This window comes from Dasypus novemcinctus (assembly GCF_030445035.2).
Source record: "Dasypus novemcinctus isolate mDasNov1 chromosome Y unlocalized genomic scaffold, mDasNov1.1.hap2 SUPER_Y_unloc_1, whole genome shotgun sequence".
NCBI classification, from domain to species: Eukaryota; Metazoa; Chordata; class Mammalia; order Cingulata; family Dasypodidae; genus Dasypus; species Dasypus novemcinctus.
This window is the reverse complement of record NW_027261977.1, coordinates 840,630-860,776: the sequence shown is the minus strand read 5'-3', so window position 1 is coordinate 860,776 and position 20,147 is coordinate 840,630. Positions and strand designations below refer to the sequence as shown.

General features: G+C 37.8%; 1 pseudogene; it reads left to right on the top strand.

Moving 5' to 3' along the window:
• Window positions 1–225: 225 nt before the first annotated feature.
• LOC139438569 (calcineurin subunit B type 1 pseudogene) overlaps window positions 226–20,147 on the top strand; it is a 50,735-nt pseudogene continuing 30,813 nt past the window's right edge.

Below are 20,147 nucleotides of genomic sequence, written 5' to 3'. Positions count from 1 at the left end.
GGCCCACACAGGCCCCCCTTGTTCAGTGGAAAGACCCCAAGACTAACATCTGGTCAGGGCCTGCCCCCCTCCTTGCCCAGGGAAGGGGTTTTGCTTGTGTCTTTCCAGATGACGCTGCCCAGCCCATTTGGATCCCAGGACGCCTCATCCGGCCCGCCACCGCCGAACCGCCTGACTTGGAGAGAGAAACGTCACCAGTGACACCTCACCCCTCGGATGGCCATGATGACCCTGAATGCCAAGCCCGACCCTCTCCGCCAACAAGTTCTGTGGCTACTCCACCTAGCCCAAGCTGAAAGGGCCCGGGAGCCGCCGCCACCCACCTTCACTCCCCCCAAGACAGGCTTCTCGAACACGGTGCCTGGTGAGGCCCCCCCCCCCAACAAAATGAGTGCTGGCCCTTCCTCTTCCACCTTCTTTGGCACTTAATAAAAGAAAAGGGGGAAATGTAAGGGTGGCACCGTGTGGGAGCACGGCGACAGCAAGGGTCGGCTCGTCTCCAGGCACCGGTGCGAGTCGGACCCAGGTGGCGGGAATGGGAGTTAAGGCCCTCCGCTTGGGGTTCGGGCGTACTGCCCGCCCCTCTGCCCAGCTGCACCCGCTTCCCCCTCAGTGGCCTAGCCCCGCCTCTCCCCTAGGGCCACCGCCGCGCCATGACAGCCCCGCCTCGCTGCCATCGAGAACCCTGGCTACCCCGTCTTCTGCCTGCAACCAGTGATGCACCCCTGCATGAACCTATCAGCCGTCTGCCGCCCCCAGCCATGTCCCCTGCCCCTCCCCCATCTTCACCCTATATTAACCGCTATACTTCCTGAATAAATCAGACTTGCACACAGATCCTGGTCTCCTCAGTAGTCTTCTTCCTACCGCGCGTCCTCCGCACCTTGCCGGCCTCGGAGCGCCTTCTTGGAAGGCCCCTCCGTGTGTTGCAGCCCTCCGCCTGAGCCCACACCACCTCTGCAGCAGCCCTCCGGGCAAGCCCACACTGCGACACCATGTCTCTCAGGGATGATCCTCCATGGCACCAAGGGATTATTACTAAAAACCAACTGTCAATGCATCTGGAAAAAGACCTGTACCAAAAGGTGTAAATATTAAATAAAAATGAGTTTTTATGGCTAGAGATTTCAAAGTAACTTGGGAAGACCTTTCAGAGGTCATGCTTATGCATTTCTAAGCAAGATCTCATTAACTATCATGGTAAACTATATGTCAAACAGCTGTGCTCCTAAGGGCTATAGAGACATCTAGACACTATAGGCAGGGCAGATAATCTCAAGAATTCGGTACCCTGTCAGTGGGCCTTACTTTGGAGTATATGCTTACCAATGAACCAGACTTAGCCTCATTTATAATTTCCCTACCCATGGCTCTTTTGCCCTTCTTATTGGAACCTATAATGAGCACTATACTTGTTAAATATATGTCCCAGAGAATTAAATCTTTGGTCTGCTCACACTTTGGTTGAGCCCTGAATCTCAACAGAGTTGCAATGACTAATCATCATTTCGTTGAGCTCACCCAGGACATCTAACAAGGTGATGATGATGGACAATGCCCATCCCAAGGAACAGAGAGAGTCTTCAAATGCAAGAAAGTTCCAACCATCTACCTCCCAGTGTCTGTGCCTCTTCTCAATCAGAAATAGAAGGAGCATCACCATCCCCAAATCCTTAAGATTGAAGAATGAGCAAACATAAGGGGAAATGTAATTATAGACTTAAGCAGACTTATTATTCTATCAATGGAAGAACTTGTATCAATGATACAAAGGCAGTGGTCTCTAGAGTTTCTATCAGGAGGAAGAAGGAAAAATAGGGTCTCATGGGGCACTCTTAGGACATTGGAATTGTCCTGCATGACATTGCAATGATGAGTAAAGGACACTATACATTTTTTCAAAACCTGTAAAATTGTGTGGTGCAAAATTAAAAATGAAACAGCATTTATAGGAGAAAGCTAAAACTGACAAAGTATGCCTTCCCAAATTACAGGAGATGTGGTTTTCCAAATGCTCATCTCCTTACCCACAGATACTATTATGGTGATGATGATGCCCCCATTACCTCCTGTTGCAGTAGGAAATCCCTAGGGACTAACTGTCTGACATGGAAAGGGCTTCAGTGTATTTCATTGATGGCAATGCTATAATATGCAGTACAACTCATTGAGTGGTCATGGCATATCAACTGGTCTTAGACTAATTCTTGGCCCAAAAGCATGTGCCTATGCTATAAGAAGAACCTGCTGTTACATGGGTATCAATAATTCCAGGGTAACTCAAAATATTGAAAAAGATGGCTGAAGAGGTAAAGATATTTCACATTATAACCAGAGTTTTTCAACAAATATTGCAACTGTTAAAAACCTCCAATATTTCCTCCTAGCTATCTCCTAAAGGGTGAGGGAGTGGCTTTAAAGGCTTCTAGCTTTTGAATTTACTATTTCTTGACATTTTTATAATGACTAATATTCTTGAGTGCTTTTTTCTGCCTTAAAAGTAGTATGTCCAAGGCAATAAATACATCAGCTGCTGAAACTTTCACTATCCTCCAAAAGAATGATGCTAAGGCATCAAAGGATGAATTGTAACAAAATTTTTCTATATGCTGTCTCATCATCTACTCAGCTAAGCCACTTAATGAACAGCTTTCTAACCCTAGGGCACATGGTTCCCCACAGCCCAAACTCACATCTGTGGCTGCCACTCATAGCACCCACACACCTCTCAGATGATAAGCTAACCATTCCCACCACCCACAGGTTTGATAGTCACTTTCCCTTTATGCTTATTTGTTTTAAACTAATCTATCCTTAACTCACATGTGAAATACACTAACATGCTCCCATGGATCACAAATTTCATTTCTCTCAGTCATTTGGAAGGTATATATGCTGTTTTATTTTAAAAATTATGTGGGAATGGATGTGGGCTCAAGCACTTGAGCACTTGAGCACTTGCCTCTTCCATGGAGGTCCTGGCTTTGGTTCTTTTTGCCTCCAAAAGAAGCCAAACAAGAGCAGACAATTGAGCAAACAGATGAGGGAGCCATTTCAGGATGGAAGAAGAGGGCAGTAACTCACATTGAATTACAAATAGGATTGTGGAAAAATGAACTTTACAAAAATAATTTTTAAAAAATACTATAAGAAGTTTCATGAATTTTTTCAAAGACATTTTGTGCCTATATTTCTCCAAATAGCAAAGTAAAAAAAAAAAAAAAAAATGAACCAGTGTCTTTTGCCTTCTCCTTTTCTAAAATGAGAAATACAATTTACTCCCACACTCCATTTTTCACTTCTTACTTTTTGAAAATGTACTTTGGAATATTATACCTAAATTCTTATTATTAATAAAATCTTACAGTATGATTTTAAACTGATAAAAGGAATTAAAAACAGATTCAAAACCTAGAGTATAAATTACTAGGAGATAAAATGAGACCTGAGGAGGGATACTGATGATTAATATATGTAAAATTTTTAACTAATTTCACTCTAAAAGTGTGCAAATGGATAGAGTTGATGTTAAGGTATTATAGTGAGTATAATTAATAGAGCTGGCTTATAAAAGGGATTGTGGCTAAAAGTACTAGTTTAGGGATATAAATGTCAGCTGAATGAAAATCAGAGAATAGTCTAGAAAGTGAATAACACAGGGAATCGAAGGTGGATGAGTAGTTTGGTAAATAGTACACAAGAATGTTCTTCTCTGAACTAGAACAAATCTGCATCACTAGGTGAAAAGAATATGGAGTTGCATGGTAAAATACAATTAATATAACTTATGGACTATAGTCAACAGCAATATTGTAATATTCAGGCATCAATGTCATAGAAGGTACTATAAAAATGTTAAGGGTCAATAATAGGGAGGTATGGGATTGATTCTTTTTGACTAAGGAAAACATTAAAAATTTTGTCAAGGCATGACTGCACAATTCTGTGATGAAAGTGAGTGCTACTGGGTATACATTCTGGATAGATTATATGAGCATAGGACTATATAGCACAGTGATTCATGTGGTGGAAGATGGGCTGTTGTTAACAGTACAAATATGAGAGTGTTCTCTCATGAAGTATAACAAATGTACAATACTCAATACATGCTATTAATAATAAAGCTATGAATAGAAAAATATACCAAGTGTGTATTTGGGGCCACAGATAGTTGTAATGTTTTGATGATGTTCTTTCATAATCTGTAACAAATGCAGTGGTAGAAGATGGACTGTTATTAAGAGTACAAATATAAGAGTGTCCTTTCATGAGCTATAACAAATGTGCAGTACTAACACATGGTGTTTTAATAAAGACTGTATGGAAAAAAATACCAAATGTACACTAAGGACCAATAGTTAGTAATAGACTGATGATGTTCTTTCATAAGCTATAACAAATGCTCTACAACAATGTAAAATGTTGGTGCAGGGGTGATATATGGGAATTCAGCACATTATGCATGATTGTTTCATAAGTTCACAAATTCTCTAATAAATATATGCATAAATATATTAAAAAATAAGGGAAGATTAAGACATTTCCTGATAAGCAAATTCTGATAGAGTTTGACAACATGAGATCTGATGCACAAGCAATGCTATTGGGACTTCCTCAGTATCTGAAATGAAAGAACACTAGAACACCAAACAGTGGTTAAAAGGAGCATAAAAGCATACAGATCTCAAAAAAAAAAAAAAAAAAAGTAATTGCAAGAGCAGTTATAAACACCAGTGCTATACTAAAGTATTTTTTACTTTTATGTTCATTTTTATTTCTTGTGAGATATGAAATGAAAATATAAAAAGTCATGATATATCTATGGATTTGGACACAATATATAAAGTAGCTTGTGTCAAAAACAACAAAAAGGTGGGAGTGGAAGAGTATAGGAGCTCAATGTATACTGTTATGTTAGTTTGCTATTAAATTACATGAGATTATTAAAGATTTAAGGTATCATAGCTAAACCACATGGAAATCATAGAGACAATATCTAATTAAAATATGCAGATGGAATGGGAAGGGACTCAAAATAGTTCAAAACAAGGCCAAACAAATACAAAAATAGGAATAATGGAATTATTGATGGATAAACAAGGCATGACACAAAACCAAATAAAAATTTCAGAGTATAGTACTGCATTGCCAGTACTTACTTTAAATATCAGTGGAGAAAATTCTCCAACAAGAAGACAAAATGGAAAAATAAATATAAAACCACTACCCAACTATAGGCTGTTTACAAGCAACTCACCTTAAATTCATGCCATATGAAAGTTAATGCTGAAAAGATGGGTAAAAAGTCTTTCAAACAAATAGAAACCAAGAAATTTGGGTTATCTGTAGAGTACTAATATGCATGCATCCCCAGTAGTGGGATTGCCAGATTATGCAAAAATTCTATACTTGGTTTCATGAGGAACTGCTGAAGTGCCTTTCCCCTTGGCTGTACCACTCAACATTCCCACCAGCAGTGGATGAGGGTGCCCATTTTTCCACATCATCTCTAATATTTATAGTTTACTGTTTCTTTTATCTCATCACATTCATAGTTTTGATATGCATTTCCCTGATATGTAGTGATGTAGCACATCTTTTCATATGTATTTTAGTCATTTGTATTTCATCTTTATAAAAAAATGTTTGTTCAAGCTCTTGCCCATTTTTAAATTGGCTTGCTTGTCTTTTTGAATTGTGTGATCTTTTTATTTTCTTCCATTGGGTAAGCTGTCTTTTACCTTCCTGATAAATTCCTTTAAAGTACAAAAGTAGTAATTTTTGAGAAGGTCCTTTTTATCTGTTTTTTATTTCTCTGCTTTTTTTGGGTGTAAGGTCTAAGAAACCACCTCTTACCACAAGATCTTGAAGATTTTTCCTGATATTTTCTTCTAGGAGTTTTATGGTCTCTACACTAATATTTAGGTCTTTGAACCCATTTTTAGTTAAGTTTCAAAAATATGTTTTTATTAGAGAATTATGAACATGCAAACACTTCACATATAGAATATATAGAACAGTCTATATTGTACATTTGATATATTTTTCCCTACCTGTCTAGATTAACATAGTACATCTATAGCATTGATGCAAGAGCATTACATTTTCAGTGAACTTTTGAATATAGTGTGAAATATGATCCTCTTTCATTCCTTTGGATCTAGACATCCAGTTCATTCAGCACAATTTGTTGAAAAGCCCCCTCTGTCTCAGTTGGCAGCCTTTTCAAAAATCAATTGATCATAGACATGAGGGCCTATTTCTTAAATCAAAATTCCACTCCATTGATCAATATGTCTATTTTTATGCCATTACCATGAAGTTTGAATACTGTAGATTTTGTAGTAGCTAATATAATTAGAATAAGGAAGTATGAATCCTCTAAAATTTTTTCTTCTTCAAGATGTTTTTGGCTATTTAAGGTCCCTTACCTTTCTAATAGACTTAAAGTCTATTTCATTTCTGCAAAGTATGTTTTGAATTTTCTCTGGGATTGCATTGAATCTGTAAAGCAATTTCTGTAGAATTGACACCTTAATGTTATTTAACCTTTCATGGCTAGGTTGCTCATGTGTTTCTAAGAAACTGCCCATTCCACTTAAGTCCATTTAATAATTTAGGTTATTGGTCATGTTCAGTACTTCCCATGTTGGTCTTATATCTCTATGCTCTATGCATTGATGTATTGAAGTTCTAACTCTTAGGGGTTTTATTGCTTCCTTCCATATTGTCAAAGTTTTCGTCATGTTTTTTGGGGAGCTCCGTGATTGGGTGTATATATATTTAAATTTTTAAAAAGATTTATTTATTTATTTCTCTTCCCTTCCATCCCCCCTCCCACCCTGGCTGTCTGTTCTCTGTGTTTATTTTGCTGCATCTTCTTCTTTGCCTGCTTCTGTTGTTGTCAGTGGCACAGGAATCTGTGTTTCTTTTGGTTGTGTCATCTTGTTGTGTCAGCTCTCCGTGTGTGCGGTGTCATTCCTGGGCAGGTTGCACTTTCTTTCATGCTGGGTGACTCTCCTTACGGGGCACATGCCTTGCCCATGGGGCTCCCCTATGCGGGGGACACCCCTGTATGGCAGTGCAGTGTAGCACTGGACATGGGTCAGCTCCATATGGGTCAAGGAGGCCCGGGGTTTGAATGGCGGACCTCTCATGTGGTAGACGGATGCCTAACCACTGGACCAAGTCTGCTTCCTGATATTTAAATTTTTATACCTCTTTTCTAACAGTGTCTTTTGTCTTGTAACAGTTTTTTACTTGAAGACTATCTTATCTGATACTTTTATAAAGCCATCTCAACTCTATTTTGGTTATTATGTATATGGCAAATATTTTTTCATTCTTTACTTTTCAGGTAAGTCTCTTGTAAGCAACAGAGTTGGATCATGCTTTTTCATCCATTCAACCAAGATGTCTTATTTACATTCATTACATACATTTTCTTTTACGTTCTTTTGTGCATAGTTGATCTTTTCTGATGTAATTGATTGAACTCTTTCTCATTTCAATTTCTTTATAAATTTGTAATACTTCCTATGTGTTTACTGTGGAGTTTGTATTAAAAAACCTAATCTAATTGAAATGATGCCATCTTAATTCAATAGTATACATAGCCTCTTCTCTTATACTACAACATTCACACATTTCCTCTGTGATTTTTGTACCTCCAAAACATAGAAATGTTATTTCTCATTGATAGCCAAATATTACACTTCACATTTATTATAGGAAGTAAAGTGTAACTTTGCATACAAAATCCACAACTATTGGGGTTACATTTACTGGGGTTTACATTTGCATGTGTAGTTAGCTTTACTGGATATCTTAATTTTTTTATATTAGTCTACAATTTTCTACTTTCCTCTCTTTTATACCTAAAGTTAAACTTTTAGCATTTTTTGTAGGGCAGGTTTCTTCATGCTAAACTTTCTTATTTTTAAAAATATAGAGAGACTTCTTGGAAAATGGTATCAAAGTAGGCAGAATCAAAATCCTTCATAAAAAAGAATGGAGAAAGGGAAAAAACTATCCAAGGGAGCTGTCTTGGATCTATATAGTATGTGAAAGTGCTATGCATCAACCAAGAATGAACTAGACAGATGAAGAGTTTAAAGGGCAACCATGAGCTCCTGGTCAAAGTTGCTGGAAATGACACATATACCCCACCCTTTAAGGCAAATAGTCTCGATAAAGCCCCTGAACCACTGCAACCAATAGAATAGGAAAGAGTGTGCCCAGGGTAGAAAAGGGAACTAGTGCAGGGTGGAGAGTGGTTTCTTTTTGGTGAGTTTGGCCAGAAGATCCCCCTTTGAATTACTGAGAGTCCCAGGCTAGCACTAAGGTAGAAGCAGAGAGAAGGGATGGGAGAATCTGGTCCGACAGGTTATCACATCCAGCTAATCTTGGAGAGGCATAGATGGGGCAAAGATGGTATTCTAAACAGGCCGACTTGGCTGTTAGAAGGCTAATTTGCCTGAGGAAGAGGGGGTAGATAGAACAGATAAGATTTCTGAAAACTACTTAAGCTGTCTTGAAACCAGTATAGCTCAATAGAGGAACTCTTGCTTTACTTATATGAGGTCCCTGGCTCAATTCCTGAGTCTCCTTAGAGAACTGATTAAAAAAGTGATCCACCAGATTATTAGGTACCCATCTGGTACCTTATGACAAAGAACATAGAGACAGATTATGTTTTTGTTTTAGGGTTCTCAGATCTGTTATTTTTTATTTTTATTGTTCATTTTTTCTCTGTATTCTATTCCTTAAACCTGTTACATCACCTGTGGAGGTACATTGAAAGGTAATTGATTGATGAGCACTGATGGCCTAAGAATCTCCATAGAGGCTGTAATAGTCAGCCAAAATGGTGCTGACACTAAATACCAGAAATTGGCTGGTTTTTATAAAGAATATTTATTTAGGGTAGGAACTTACAGATACTAGGCAGTAAAGCATAAGTTACTTCCCCCACCAAAGCCTATTTTCACGCATTGGAGTAAGATGGCTGCCAGCATCTGTGAGTGTTCAGGCTTCCTCCTTTCCAGGGTCTTGCTTCTCTCTAGGTACAATGTTCCTCTCTTCCCAGGGTTTGCTTCTTCCTGGGCTCAGGGTTCCTTTCATCCTGGGGCTTGCTTCTCTTTCCTTTGTGAGCACCAGTTTAAGACTTCAACACCAAACTCCACCATCAAAATCCCTCAACCCTGTCCTCTATCATGCCTTTTATCTACCAAAGTGTGGGGACTCAATGCCCTAATGACATGGCCCAATGAAAGCCCTAATCATAACTTAATTTTGCCCACAGACCAGATTGCAAACGTAATCCAATATCTATTTCTGGAAATCATAATCATGTCAAACTGCTACCGAGGCTTAAGCGGGAAGACTGTTATAGTGATTGGTGGTGGTGATTCTTTGGTTCCTCCTTGTTGTCTTTCCTCTTTCTTTATTTGTTTTCTTTTATATTTACTTTTCTTTTTGGCCTAATTTGTTTCTTTTCTTTATTTTTGTATCTTTTTTTTTCCATTGATTTTCTTAGAGTCCACCTCTTTTTGTTTGGTCTTTTAAAAGAAAATTCTCTATGTTTTTCTTTTCTCTTTTACTCTCTTCTCATCCTTCTGATCTTTTAAATCATTCTATTTATTTTAATCTATTTTGTTCTTAAGTTTCATTTTTTTTCTTTTCCACATTTTTAATTTTATTCATTTTTTAAAAACTCATATTGCTTTCTTATTTTCCTAGCTCTTTTATGGATCCTTTTCTATTTTTAAAAATTAATATTATAATTACTCCTTTCTCTTCTTATCTCATTCCTTTTCTCTGGTACTAATATTTTTTCAAGGAAACATTGACAACCATAAGGGCATAACATAGGAGGAACTTAAGGGTCAGAGAAATGCCAACCAAAAAACCCCAACAAAATAAATCCATAGAGTAGAAAGAGAAGCTAACCAAACAAATAAGTACATCAAGATAAACAAATGCCTAGACACCAACAGAAAATTACAAGCCATATTGAGAAAAAGGAAGATTTACTTCATAAAAATTAAAAATAGAAAAATAGGAGAAGCAAAATGTGGAACAACTAATCAGGGAAGTCCAGATGAATATTATGAATCAACATAATGATATGAAGGAAGAGAAAAATGGCATTAAGAAGAAAATAGGAGAACATACTGAAGAAATTATAAACATACCTTAAAAAGATAATGGATTTGATGGTGATGAATGGCACAATGAGTTATATAAAAAATACACAGGATGCACATAACAGCAGATTTGAACAGACAGAGGAAAGAATCAAGATGTGTAAGAGAGTACAGATATCATACAGATAGTAGAACAGATAGAAAGAACAATAGAAAAACCCAGCAGGGACTTTGGAATCTGAATGACAACATGAAACACACAAACATATGCATTATAGGCATCTCAGAGGGAGAAGGGAAAGGAAAGTGATCAAAAGGAGTATTGGAGGAAATAATGGCTGAAAGTTTCCCAAGTATTTTGAAAGACATGAGCATACATGCCCAGGAAGTTCAGTGACAACTTTCTAGGTCACAGAACAACTATCAACAAATTCAGGAAGATCAAAATTATACAAAGTAATTCCTCTAATCGTAATTGAATGAAACTGGAAATCAGTAAGGGCCAAAGAACCAGAATAGGCGCAAAGATATGGGAGCTAAAAAAATATACTTAGACAACCAGTAGGTCAAGGAGAAAATTGCTAAAGAAATGAGTTACTACCTTGAAATGAATGGAAATGACAACATGCATATGAAAATTTATGGGATACAGCAAAAAGCAGTTAGACAAGGAAATTGATAGCTGTAAATGCCTATATTAAAAATGTAGAGGGAAGTGGAATTGGCCCAGTGGTTAGGGTGTCCGTCTATCACATGGGAGGTCTGCAGTTCAAACCCTGGGTGACCTCGACCCATGTGGAGCTGGCCCACGCACAGTGCTGATGCATGCAAAGAGTACCATGCCACCCAGGGGTGTCCCCCACATAGGGGAGCCCCACATGCAAGGAATGCACCCTGTAAGGAGAGTCACACAGCATGAAAGGAAGTGCAGCCTGCCCAAGAATGGTGCCACATACACAGAGAACTGACACAATAAGATAAGGCAACAAAAAGAAACAGGTTTCAGTGTTGCTGACAAAAATAGAAGCAGACAAAGAAGAAGATGCAGCAAATAGACACAGAGAACAGATAACCGGGGTGGGAGGGGAGGGAAAGGAAATTAATTAATTAATTAAAAAGTAGAAAGCTAAAATTAAAGACCAACGTGCACACCTGGAGAACTTAGAAAAAGAACAACAAACTAATCCTTAAGCAAGTAGATAAAAGGAAATAATAAAAATAAGAACTAAATGAAATTGAAAATAAGAAAGAACTAGAAAAGTTAGCAAAATCAAAAGCTGATTCTTTGAGAAGATTAACAAAATTGACAAAGCCTTAACTAGACTAACAAAGAAAAAAAGAGGAAAGATGCACATACAGCAAATAAGGAATGAGGAAGGGATATTACCACCAGCTGCACAGAAATAAAGATTATCATCAGAGGATACTATGAAAAATTTTATGCAGAAAATATGTATATTTTAGAGGAAATGGACACACATGCAAACTTCAATGAGGAAAGAAAAAATTTATTATCTCAAAGGACCAATCACAAGTAATGAGATGAATTAGTCATCAAAATTTCCCAACTAAGAAGAACCAAGGACCAGATGGCTTTACAGGTGAATTCTACCAAACATTCCAGAAAGAACTAACACCAATCCTGGTTGAGCTCTTCCAAAACAGAGAAATGGAGAGAAAATGGCCTAACTCATTCGATGATGCCAGTGTAACCCTAAAACCAAAGCCACATAAAGATACCACAAGAAAGGAAAACTATAGACCAATTTAGATGGTCTAGATGGTCTAAAATCCTCAACAAAATACTGGCTAATGATATTTAACAACACATCAAGTGAATTATAAACCATGACCAAGTGTGTTTCATTCCTGGTAGGAAAGTATGGTTCAACATAAGAAAATCAATCAATGTAATATATCACATTAAGAGATCAAAAGAAAAAATCAAGAAAAAATAAAACAATCATACCTATTGATTCAGAAAAAGCATTAAACAAAATACAGCACCATTTCCTAATAAAATCACTGTAAAAGATAAGAATAGAAGGAAATTTCTTCAACATGATAAAGGTTATAAATGAAAAACTCACAGCTAACATTATTTTGAATGGTGAAATGCTAAAATGTTTCCCTCTAAGATCAAGAACAAGACACGGATGCCCACTATCACCATTCCTACTTAACATTGTGGTAGAGGTAGTTGCTTGAGCACTGAGACAAGAACCAAATATAACAGGTATCGAAACTTGAAAGGGGAAATCAAAATATCACTGTTTGCAGATGACATGATCCTACATAAAGAAAGGTCTGAGAAATCTACAACAAAGCTTCTAAAGCTGATAAATGAGTTTAGAAAAGTGACAGGTTACAGATCAATGTGGAAAAATGAATTGCATTTCTGTACACCAATAATGAACAATCTGAGGAGGAAATCAGGAAAAAAATGTCAGTTTACAATTGCAAATAAAGGAAGCAAATATAGGAATAAATGTATCTAAAGATGCAAAAGACTTGTATGTCAAAAACTAAAAAACGTTATTAAAGGAAATCAAAGAAAGCCTAAATTAATGGAAGAATATTCCCTGTTCATACAAAGGAAGATTAAACATATTTAAGATATCTGCCCTACACAAATATCCTACCCAGAGTGATTTACAGAGGTAATGCAATCCCTATAAAACACAGCATCTTTACTGAATTGGAAAAGCTAAATATAAAATGTATTTGATGGGACAAGGGGCCAAAGTTGTATTGAAAAAGAAGAATTAAATTGGTGGAATTACAGTACCAGACTTGAAAACATAGCACAAAGGTACAGTGGCCAAAAAATGCATTGTATTGGCACAAGTATAGACATATGGAACGATGGTATAGTACTGAGAGTTTTGTTGTAGATATTCAAATATATATGACACTAAACAAGGCCACCAAATTCATACAACTGGGATATAATGACCACTTCAATAATTGGTGCTTGGAGAACTGGATATCCATATCCAAAAGAATGGGAGAGGGTCACCATCCCATGCCCTATACAAAAATTAACTCAGGATGAATCAAAGATGCAAATATAAGAGTCAAGACAATAAATCTCCTGGTAGATAATGTAGGGAAGCATATGCAAAGTCTTGCAGTAGTAAACGGTTTCATAAACTTTACACCAAAACCACAAGCAACAGAAGAAAAAAGTAGATAAATTGGATCTCCTCAATCTTAAAAACTTTTGTAAATTAAAACTACAATGAGATACCATGTGACACCCATTAGACTGGTGGCTATCAAAAAAACAGGACTACCAGGGTTGGAGAGGATGTGGAGGAGAGGGAACACCTAACCTCTGATGATATGGGAATGTAGAATGGTGCATCCATTATGCAGGACAGTTTGATAGCTCCTAAGGAAGCTAACTATAGAACTGACATATGATCCAGAAATCCTACTGCTTGGTGTATATCCAGAATTGAAAGCAGGGACATGAACAAATACATGCACATCAACGTTCATAGTGGCATAATTTACCATTGCCAAAAGTTGCAAGAAAATCAAATGTCCATCAATGGATGAATGGATAAGCAAATTTTCATATATACATGCAATGGAATTATTATATAACTGCAAGAAGGAATGCAGTATTAACACATGGGATAGCATTGGATTAATTTTGAAAACCTTATGTTGAGTGAAGTAAGCCAGGCACTGAAGGACAACCATTACATGACCTCACTGATATGAATTAAGCAAATTGAGCAGACTCAGAGAGATGGCCTTATAGATAGGTTTATAGGAGAAAGAAAAGGAGGAGAGGGTTGTGAGCAAATGCCTGCATGGACAAATCTATGATAAAGTAGAGGGATGTGGTTGTGCAGTGTTTCTACATGATAGTGGTGCTGTGATGCTGTTGAGTTCAGTGGTGCTGGTCTGAGAGGGGGTAGGGTGGAGTGCGGCGCCTTGCTCGGTTGGTAGAGGTGGGGTCTGGCTGCAGACAAGGGGTCGGTCCAGCTCAGGATGAGGGGTTGGTCCCACTTGGAATGAGGGATCGGTCCCGCTTGGGACGAGGGGTCGGTCTGGCAGCAGACAATGGATTGGTCTCACAAGGGGTTGCGCGGTTCGGCTGACGGGGTCGCCCAGCGAAGCCAGCGAGAAAGGGGTCACCCCGAGAAGCAGGTGATGAACTGGGGACAAGGGAGGCCAGGCCCTTGTCGGGGGCTCTCAGGACTGGAGGGTGCACGGCAGAAGAACTACCACGGAGACAAGGTAAACACGCAAGTCCAACTTTATTGAGGGAGAGGCAACAGTTTTATAGGGGCTGGGGAAGGCTGATTGGTCGAAGCCATGCCCTGTTCTGATTGGTTGCTGGAGAAAGGTCAGTGGGTGGTACTGGATGGGGGAGGGGTGGTGATTAGGGATTGGCTGTTGCTGTTGGTGGGGGAAGTGGCAGGGTTTAGTGATTGGTGGCTGCTGTTGCTGGGGTAGAGGGCAGACTGGAGTTTCCAGCCCACAACTGGCTGTTGCTGCTGTTGGGGGGAGGGAAAAGGGCAGACTGGATTTTTCCAACCACACCTGGCTGTTGCTGCTGTTGGGGGAGGGGAAAAGGGCAGACTGGAATTTTCTGCCCTGCGCCTGTGCAGGGAGAAAGAAGAAGAAGGGTGCTGCCCCACAAGGCATCGTGTGGTGCCATCCGGGAGGAGGGGTGGCCGCAGAAGCATGCCTTCCAAGAAGGGGAGACCCGAGGGCACTCTGCGCCCATGCCAAGCTTCCTTCAGGGGTGGCGGTGGGCCCGACCAACCACCCTATTATGGGGGCAGCGGAATTAGGCCTACCGCGGCCGCTCCCTTTGCCAAGCCAGCAAACCACACTTCAGCCCGAGGGGTGACCGCAGTGGAGGAGTTGGGTTGACTATCCATGGAATTATAGGGAGGGTTCGGGGTAGGAGCAGGAGAACTCTGGGGATTTTCAGGTCTGTGGTTAAAACTACAAAGTTGGAAATGTTATTTCAGCAAGTCTAGTTGGGAGGATTAGAAGTATATGGTATTTATTGTGTGGGTGGTTACAGAACAGGGCACACCTGGGACAGATTTCTATGGACTATGTAAGTAGTATTCATCTTGTCACAGTGCATGGATACCCACACAATAAACAAGAAAATATTCAACTCCCATCCTGGGCCAAGTCATTGTATGTCCTCAAATAGAAGGGCAAGAGTCTCTCAAGAACATAGGTAATTCTTAATAAAAGAAAACAGAGGAATAGGTCAAGCCCCCAATATTATTGCAAGTAACTATTAATCTTGTTCTTTAGAAAGTGAAACTTATTGATTTCCATAGGTCTCAAAGGGAAATAGAAGGAAGAATAGAATAGATGGAACATAGGGCATTTTTAGGGCATTAGAATTGTTCATTATCTCACAGTAATGGATACAGGCCATTTTAAGTTTTGTCAAAATTTATAAAAGGATACAGTCAAAATTATAAGTCATAATATAAACCATTGACCACAGATAGTAATGATGATTCAGTATCTATACATATATATATATCTATATCTACACAAATATACCATCTACCTATAAAATGCTATTAATAGGGTTTAGGGGAGTAGGGGGAGGGTACTGGGTATATAGGCAATCCCCTATATTCTCTACATGACTTTTATGTAACCCAAAGCATCTGTGAATACAAAATGAATTTAAAAAGCAAGACGCTGTGGGAATATATGGAAGAAAATGTCACTGTACATACAAGAAAACATCTTACACTGATAAAAGACAAAAAAGGTTTACTAAAATGTTTTAACATTTTTGTTCTTTGCTTTTTAAAAAGTTATCATTCCTATTTCATTTTATTATTATTTTTATTTGGTTATTTCCTTGGCTTCATCTCTGGAGAGGTTTTAGATCACAGAAAGTTCATAACTGTGGCAGGGCAGGAACAATGATGTGTGGTGTTGGTGATGGAGATATACATGGGAACGTGATCACCTGGGGAATACCTCTAAGGCATGTGTTCAAGTGTTCATGGGGCATTGTCACAGTGGGTGACAATATTCAAAAGAATATTGAATTCCAGTCCTGGAGAGTTCTGCTACATTCTCTAATTGGACTATAAGAATCCCCCAAATGTAGGGGTGGTGCCTAGTGAAGAAGGATGGTCCAATCCTTAATATTGATGATTGTACTTAAGAAACTTATCTTTTAAAATTGATATATTGCCTAAAAGTTACCTCCTGAGAGCTTCCTTATTGGTCAAATGTGACTTCTCTCTAAGCCAAATTCACCATTTAAATATATTACCTCCCCTCCTCCCCATGAGGAACATGACTCCCAGGGATGAGCTTCTCTTGGCACTGAGGGATTATTACAAAGTGTCAACTACAATGCATCTGGAAAAAGAACTTAACCATAAGAGAAAATGGTAAATACAAATGAGTTCTTATTGCTCATCTAACATTCTGCCACAGGTTATTCTGGTTTCAGAGAGATGGTTTGAATGCACACATGTAGACTGTTATGAACTATCATAGGTCTGTGTAGTCTTAGTCTCTGTGTTTGAGTGTGCATGGGTTGCTTCATTTCTGCTGTGTGTGCATCTGTAGAAGAAAGCTTTTTAGTGCCTTAGCTGGGAAGCTGACCTGTGAGTCACAAAGTCATATAGTTTTGGGTGAGGTGGAATCGACCAGACATATAAATTTGAAATGCCACTTCCCTATCTGTTTTAGATCATTTGGGTATTTTTTAAAAATCTGTGTTCCCTGAGACATTTTTTTTTTCATTTTTGTAAATTGAGTTTTTTTGAAGATAAGATGTAGAATTTGAAAGAGATTCAATTATTTGTGTATAGAAAGGCCAGGCCTCAGGAACGGTTTTGAGAAGGAAAAATGGTTTATTGATGGCTGGCCAGACTCGGGAGCTTTCTGTTTCAAACCCGAGCCCTGAACCAGATTTTTGAGTCCCTTTTATACAGAGAGGAAAGGCCAAATGCTTCTTTTGTTTCAGTTCTCAATAGGCTTGAATTAGCATATATTTTTCACATCCTAGGTAAGTTTTTAGCATGGACTTCATACATTCTAGATGAGCTTTTAGCACATTTTGTTTGCATTTCCCCTGAATAGTTAAAGTTTATTGATTTTGCATTGTTAAACTGTTTCCTTGTACTGGAGTTGTTGCCATGGTCATCAAGGGCAGGCCTGCAGCCTCTTACTTATCCACACTAACAAGTCAGGACAGACAGCTTAGGTTAAGGTTATCTCTGAAGAGACAAAGAGCCTCCCACCCATAACCTACATCATTTCCCCCCTTATGCCAAAGTTGAACTTGCTTAGCTTTGGCATAATTTTTGTTGGAGCTATGAGGTGGGTGGCTGTTTCTTGTTTTGATTGATTACTTTACTTATCAATTTTCAATGTAGCATCCAGGAGCTGTTCCCAGAAGTTTATGTTTTCATTCTGGACAATGGAATTCTGGGGCAGGGGCCCCCTGCAGCCATCCTTGAGCCACCAGCACCTACATAGATTTACATAATAGATCCATCTATTAATTTTGTTTTACCCTTAAAGAGTTTACACCTTTAACTTAAAGGGGTGCTGAAGGGAGATGATCTGTTTTCTGTAACTGCTTTTTGCTGGCCCTGGGCTATAGTCATTGCCTAACAAGGTGTGAAACTCTATTTTATTTTAACTGGAGGAAGATGGATCTGGCCTTCTGCATGAAGTTGAATGAAGTTTTCATTTGGTTAATAAGATGTTCACTCTGAAAGAAACAAACTTAATTAAAAGTTTGTAATACCCATTTTTAAAAGAGGACATTGGATTACAGAGGTAGACAAGGTTAGGTGCTTATAAAGATGGCACTCTTTTTTAAAAGTTGGTGGAACAGTATATATATATATCTTTTTTTCTAAGTTATTTAGTTTTAGAGAGAAATTTTGCAATAGATACTTAGCTTTGTTTGAAGACACATTTTAAGCTGTTTAATGATTGGCATATATGTGCTCTGTTATATGTTCCAGGTGAACTGGCACCCTTTGGACAATTGGTTTCATTCAGGATTAGTACTTTAAGTTGGAAATTTTCTTAGTATTTAGCTGTGGGAGTGATAAGAACTACAGAATAAAGGTCTTTACATTTTGGTTTTAATTGTACAATTTCTAGTAATTCTGACTTGTTCAATAGGTGACTCATTATTAGCAAGCAAGCCTCATTTTTGCTACACAGTAGAGTACAGTAGAACAGCAAGTTGACTGAGCCTGGCTGAGACTGCCACCTTATTCTATAGACATGTTTATTAACTGTTTAGAAAATGAATTTACTATGAATCTAACATGTCGAATATACTTTTGCACTTGATTCAAAATAGAAAAGATACCGTTATAATTATTAGGCATATATTTAGTACAGGATAAAAGTACAGCACTTAATATTAACTGATGTATTATTTAATGCATAAGATTTCAGAGTTGCAATTAATAGTTTTAAGTTTCAGGTTTGTAGTACTTTACAATGTTATCTCTCCATGGGAGCAGACCATAATGTCAATTGTGTTTAAGTTTTACTTACAGTATCCTGGTATCATGGCTCCACTTAGCATGTTCTTCACACTGTGAGCAAGTTGCAGCATCATTGATCCTAGAGAGAGTTTCCAGTATTCTACTAGTATGGTGCATAGTGCTCTCTGGCACTATGGAACAGTGCCAGTCTGGAGACAATATCCATTGTTCACTTGGCTGTACTGAGTCATCATTGGCTGCTGCAGGGGCTTGAAAATGCAACATAATTTCCATCAACTTCAGGAGGAGAACCAGAGGCTGATATAGCAAATATTTCTAATTGAGGGGTCAGTGACCAGCCTAGCCAATGACTTACATGGAGAGGCAACCTGTAATGTACTCAAGATCTGGTTTGAATGCACAAAAGAACTTGACAATGTTAAAGTTTGTTCTTTGTTTTTATATATATTTTAAACACTTTAATGCAACACATCATGTATCAAATGACTGTTTACTTATATAATTTTATCATTAAGATAATTGTAGGCATTTTACTTTAGTAATAGAGTGAAAAACTATATTTCATTGTTAATTTGAAAACAGATTCTCAATAGAATCAAGATAATTTTTTATTACTATTTATTTTAATATGCACCTTGCAGTGGACTTCAGACAGGTTTTATTATCATGAAGTTATTCTTTGCCACTAATACTAATCCAAGTTTTTAGTTAACCATGACTTCTAGAACTAGAACTATTTAAATATTTTCAGTTTTGAAGATGTTTTACAAACTCTTTATATTGACTACAACCATATTGACTAGTTATTTTATGTTTAAATAAAATTATTAAATTACAATTATTAACCAAAGAAATTTATTTATTTAAGAGAGCATATCTACAATCTTTTGCTTTAGCTTAATTTTGTTAACATGAACTTACAATTTTTATTACTCTAAAGATTTTTTACATAAAATGTTAATTTATTTAATGGGAATTTTATAAACTAAAGGAGATTACACTCAAGCTAAATAAAATTGAAACCATTATAGTTTATGCAAGGAATGTTTTCTTTTTTCCTTTACAGGAAGCTAAAACTTTTTTGTGTTTAAGTTATGAAAATGAATAATTTTTAAAAGCATACTGACTACCAGGTTACAAAACACATTACACAATTACCTAATTTGTTTCATTATAATCTAGGAAAGATCTCGTCATAGTTTTCATGGGCTTTTTTTTTTTTTACTTACTGAAATTTGTCAACAGAGCCACTAATTACCTTTATTTTATGTCTGACAAAAGGTTTAAACTGGGAGATTACAGGGCAAACTGATTCTTAATTCCCCAGGCTAGTGGATAGGTTTAATCTGCCACACCTAGTCTTGCCCTCAAAGCTTTTGCAAATAGGAGGCCCTTTCCCAATAATTCCTATAATCCGATTTTTAGATGACTTTTTCATCCTGCTTAGTCTAATTTGGAGTCCAGGAATATTTATTCACATATAATACTTCATATACAC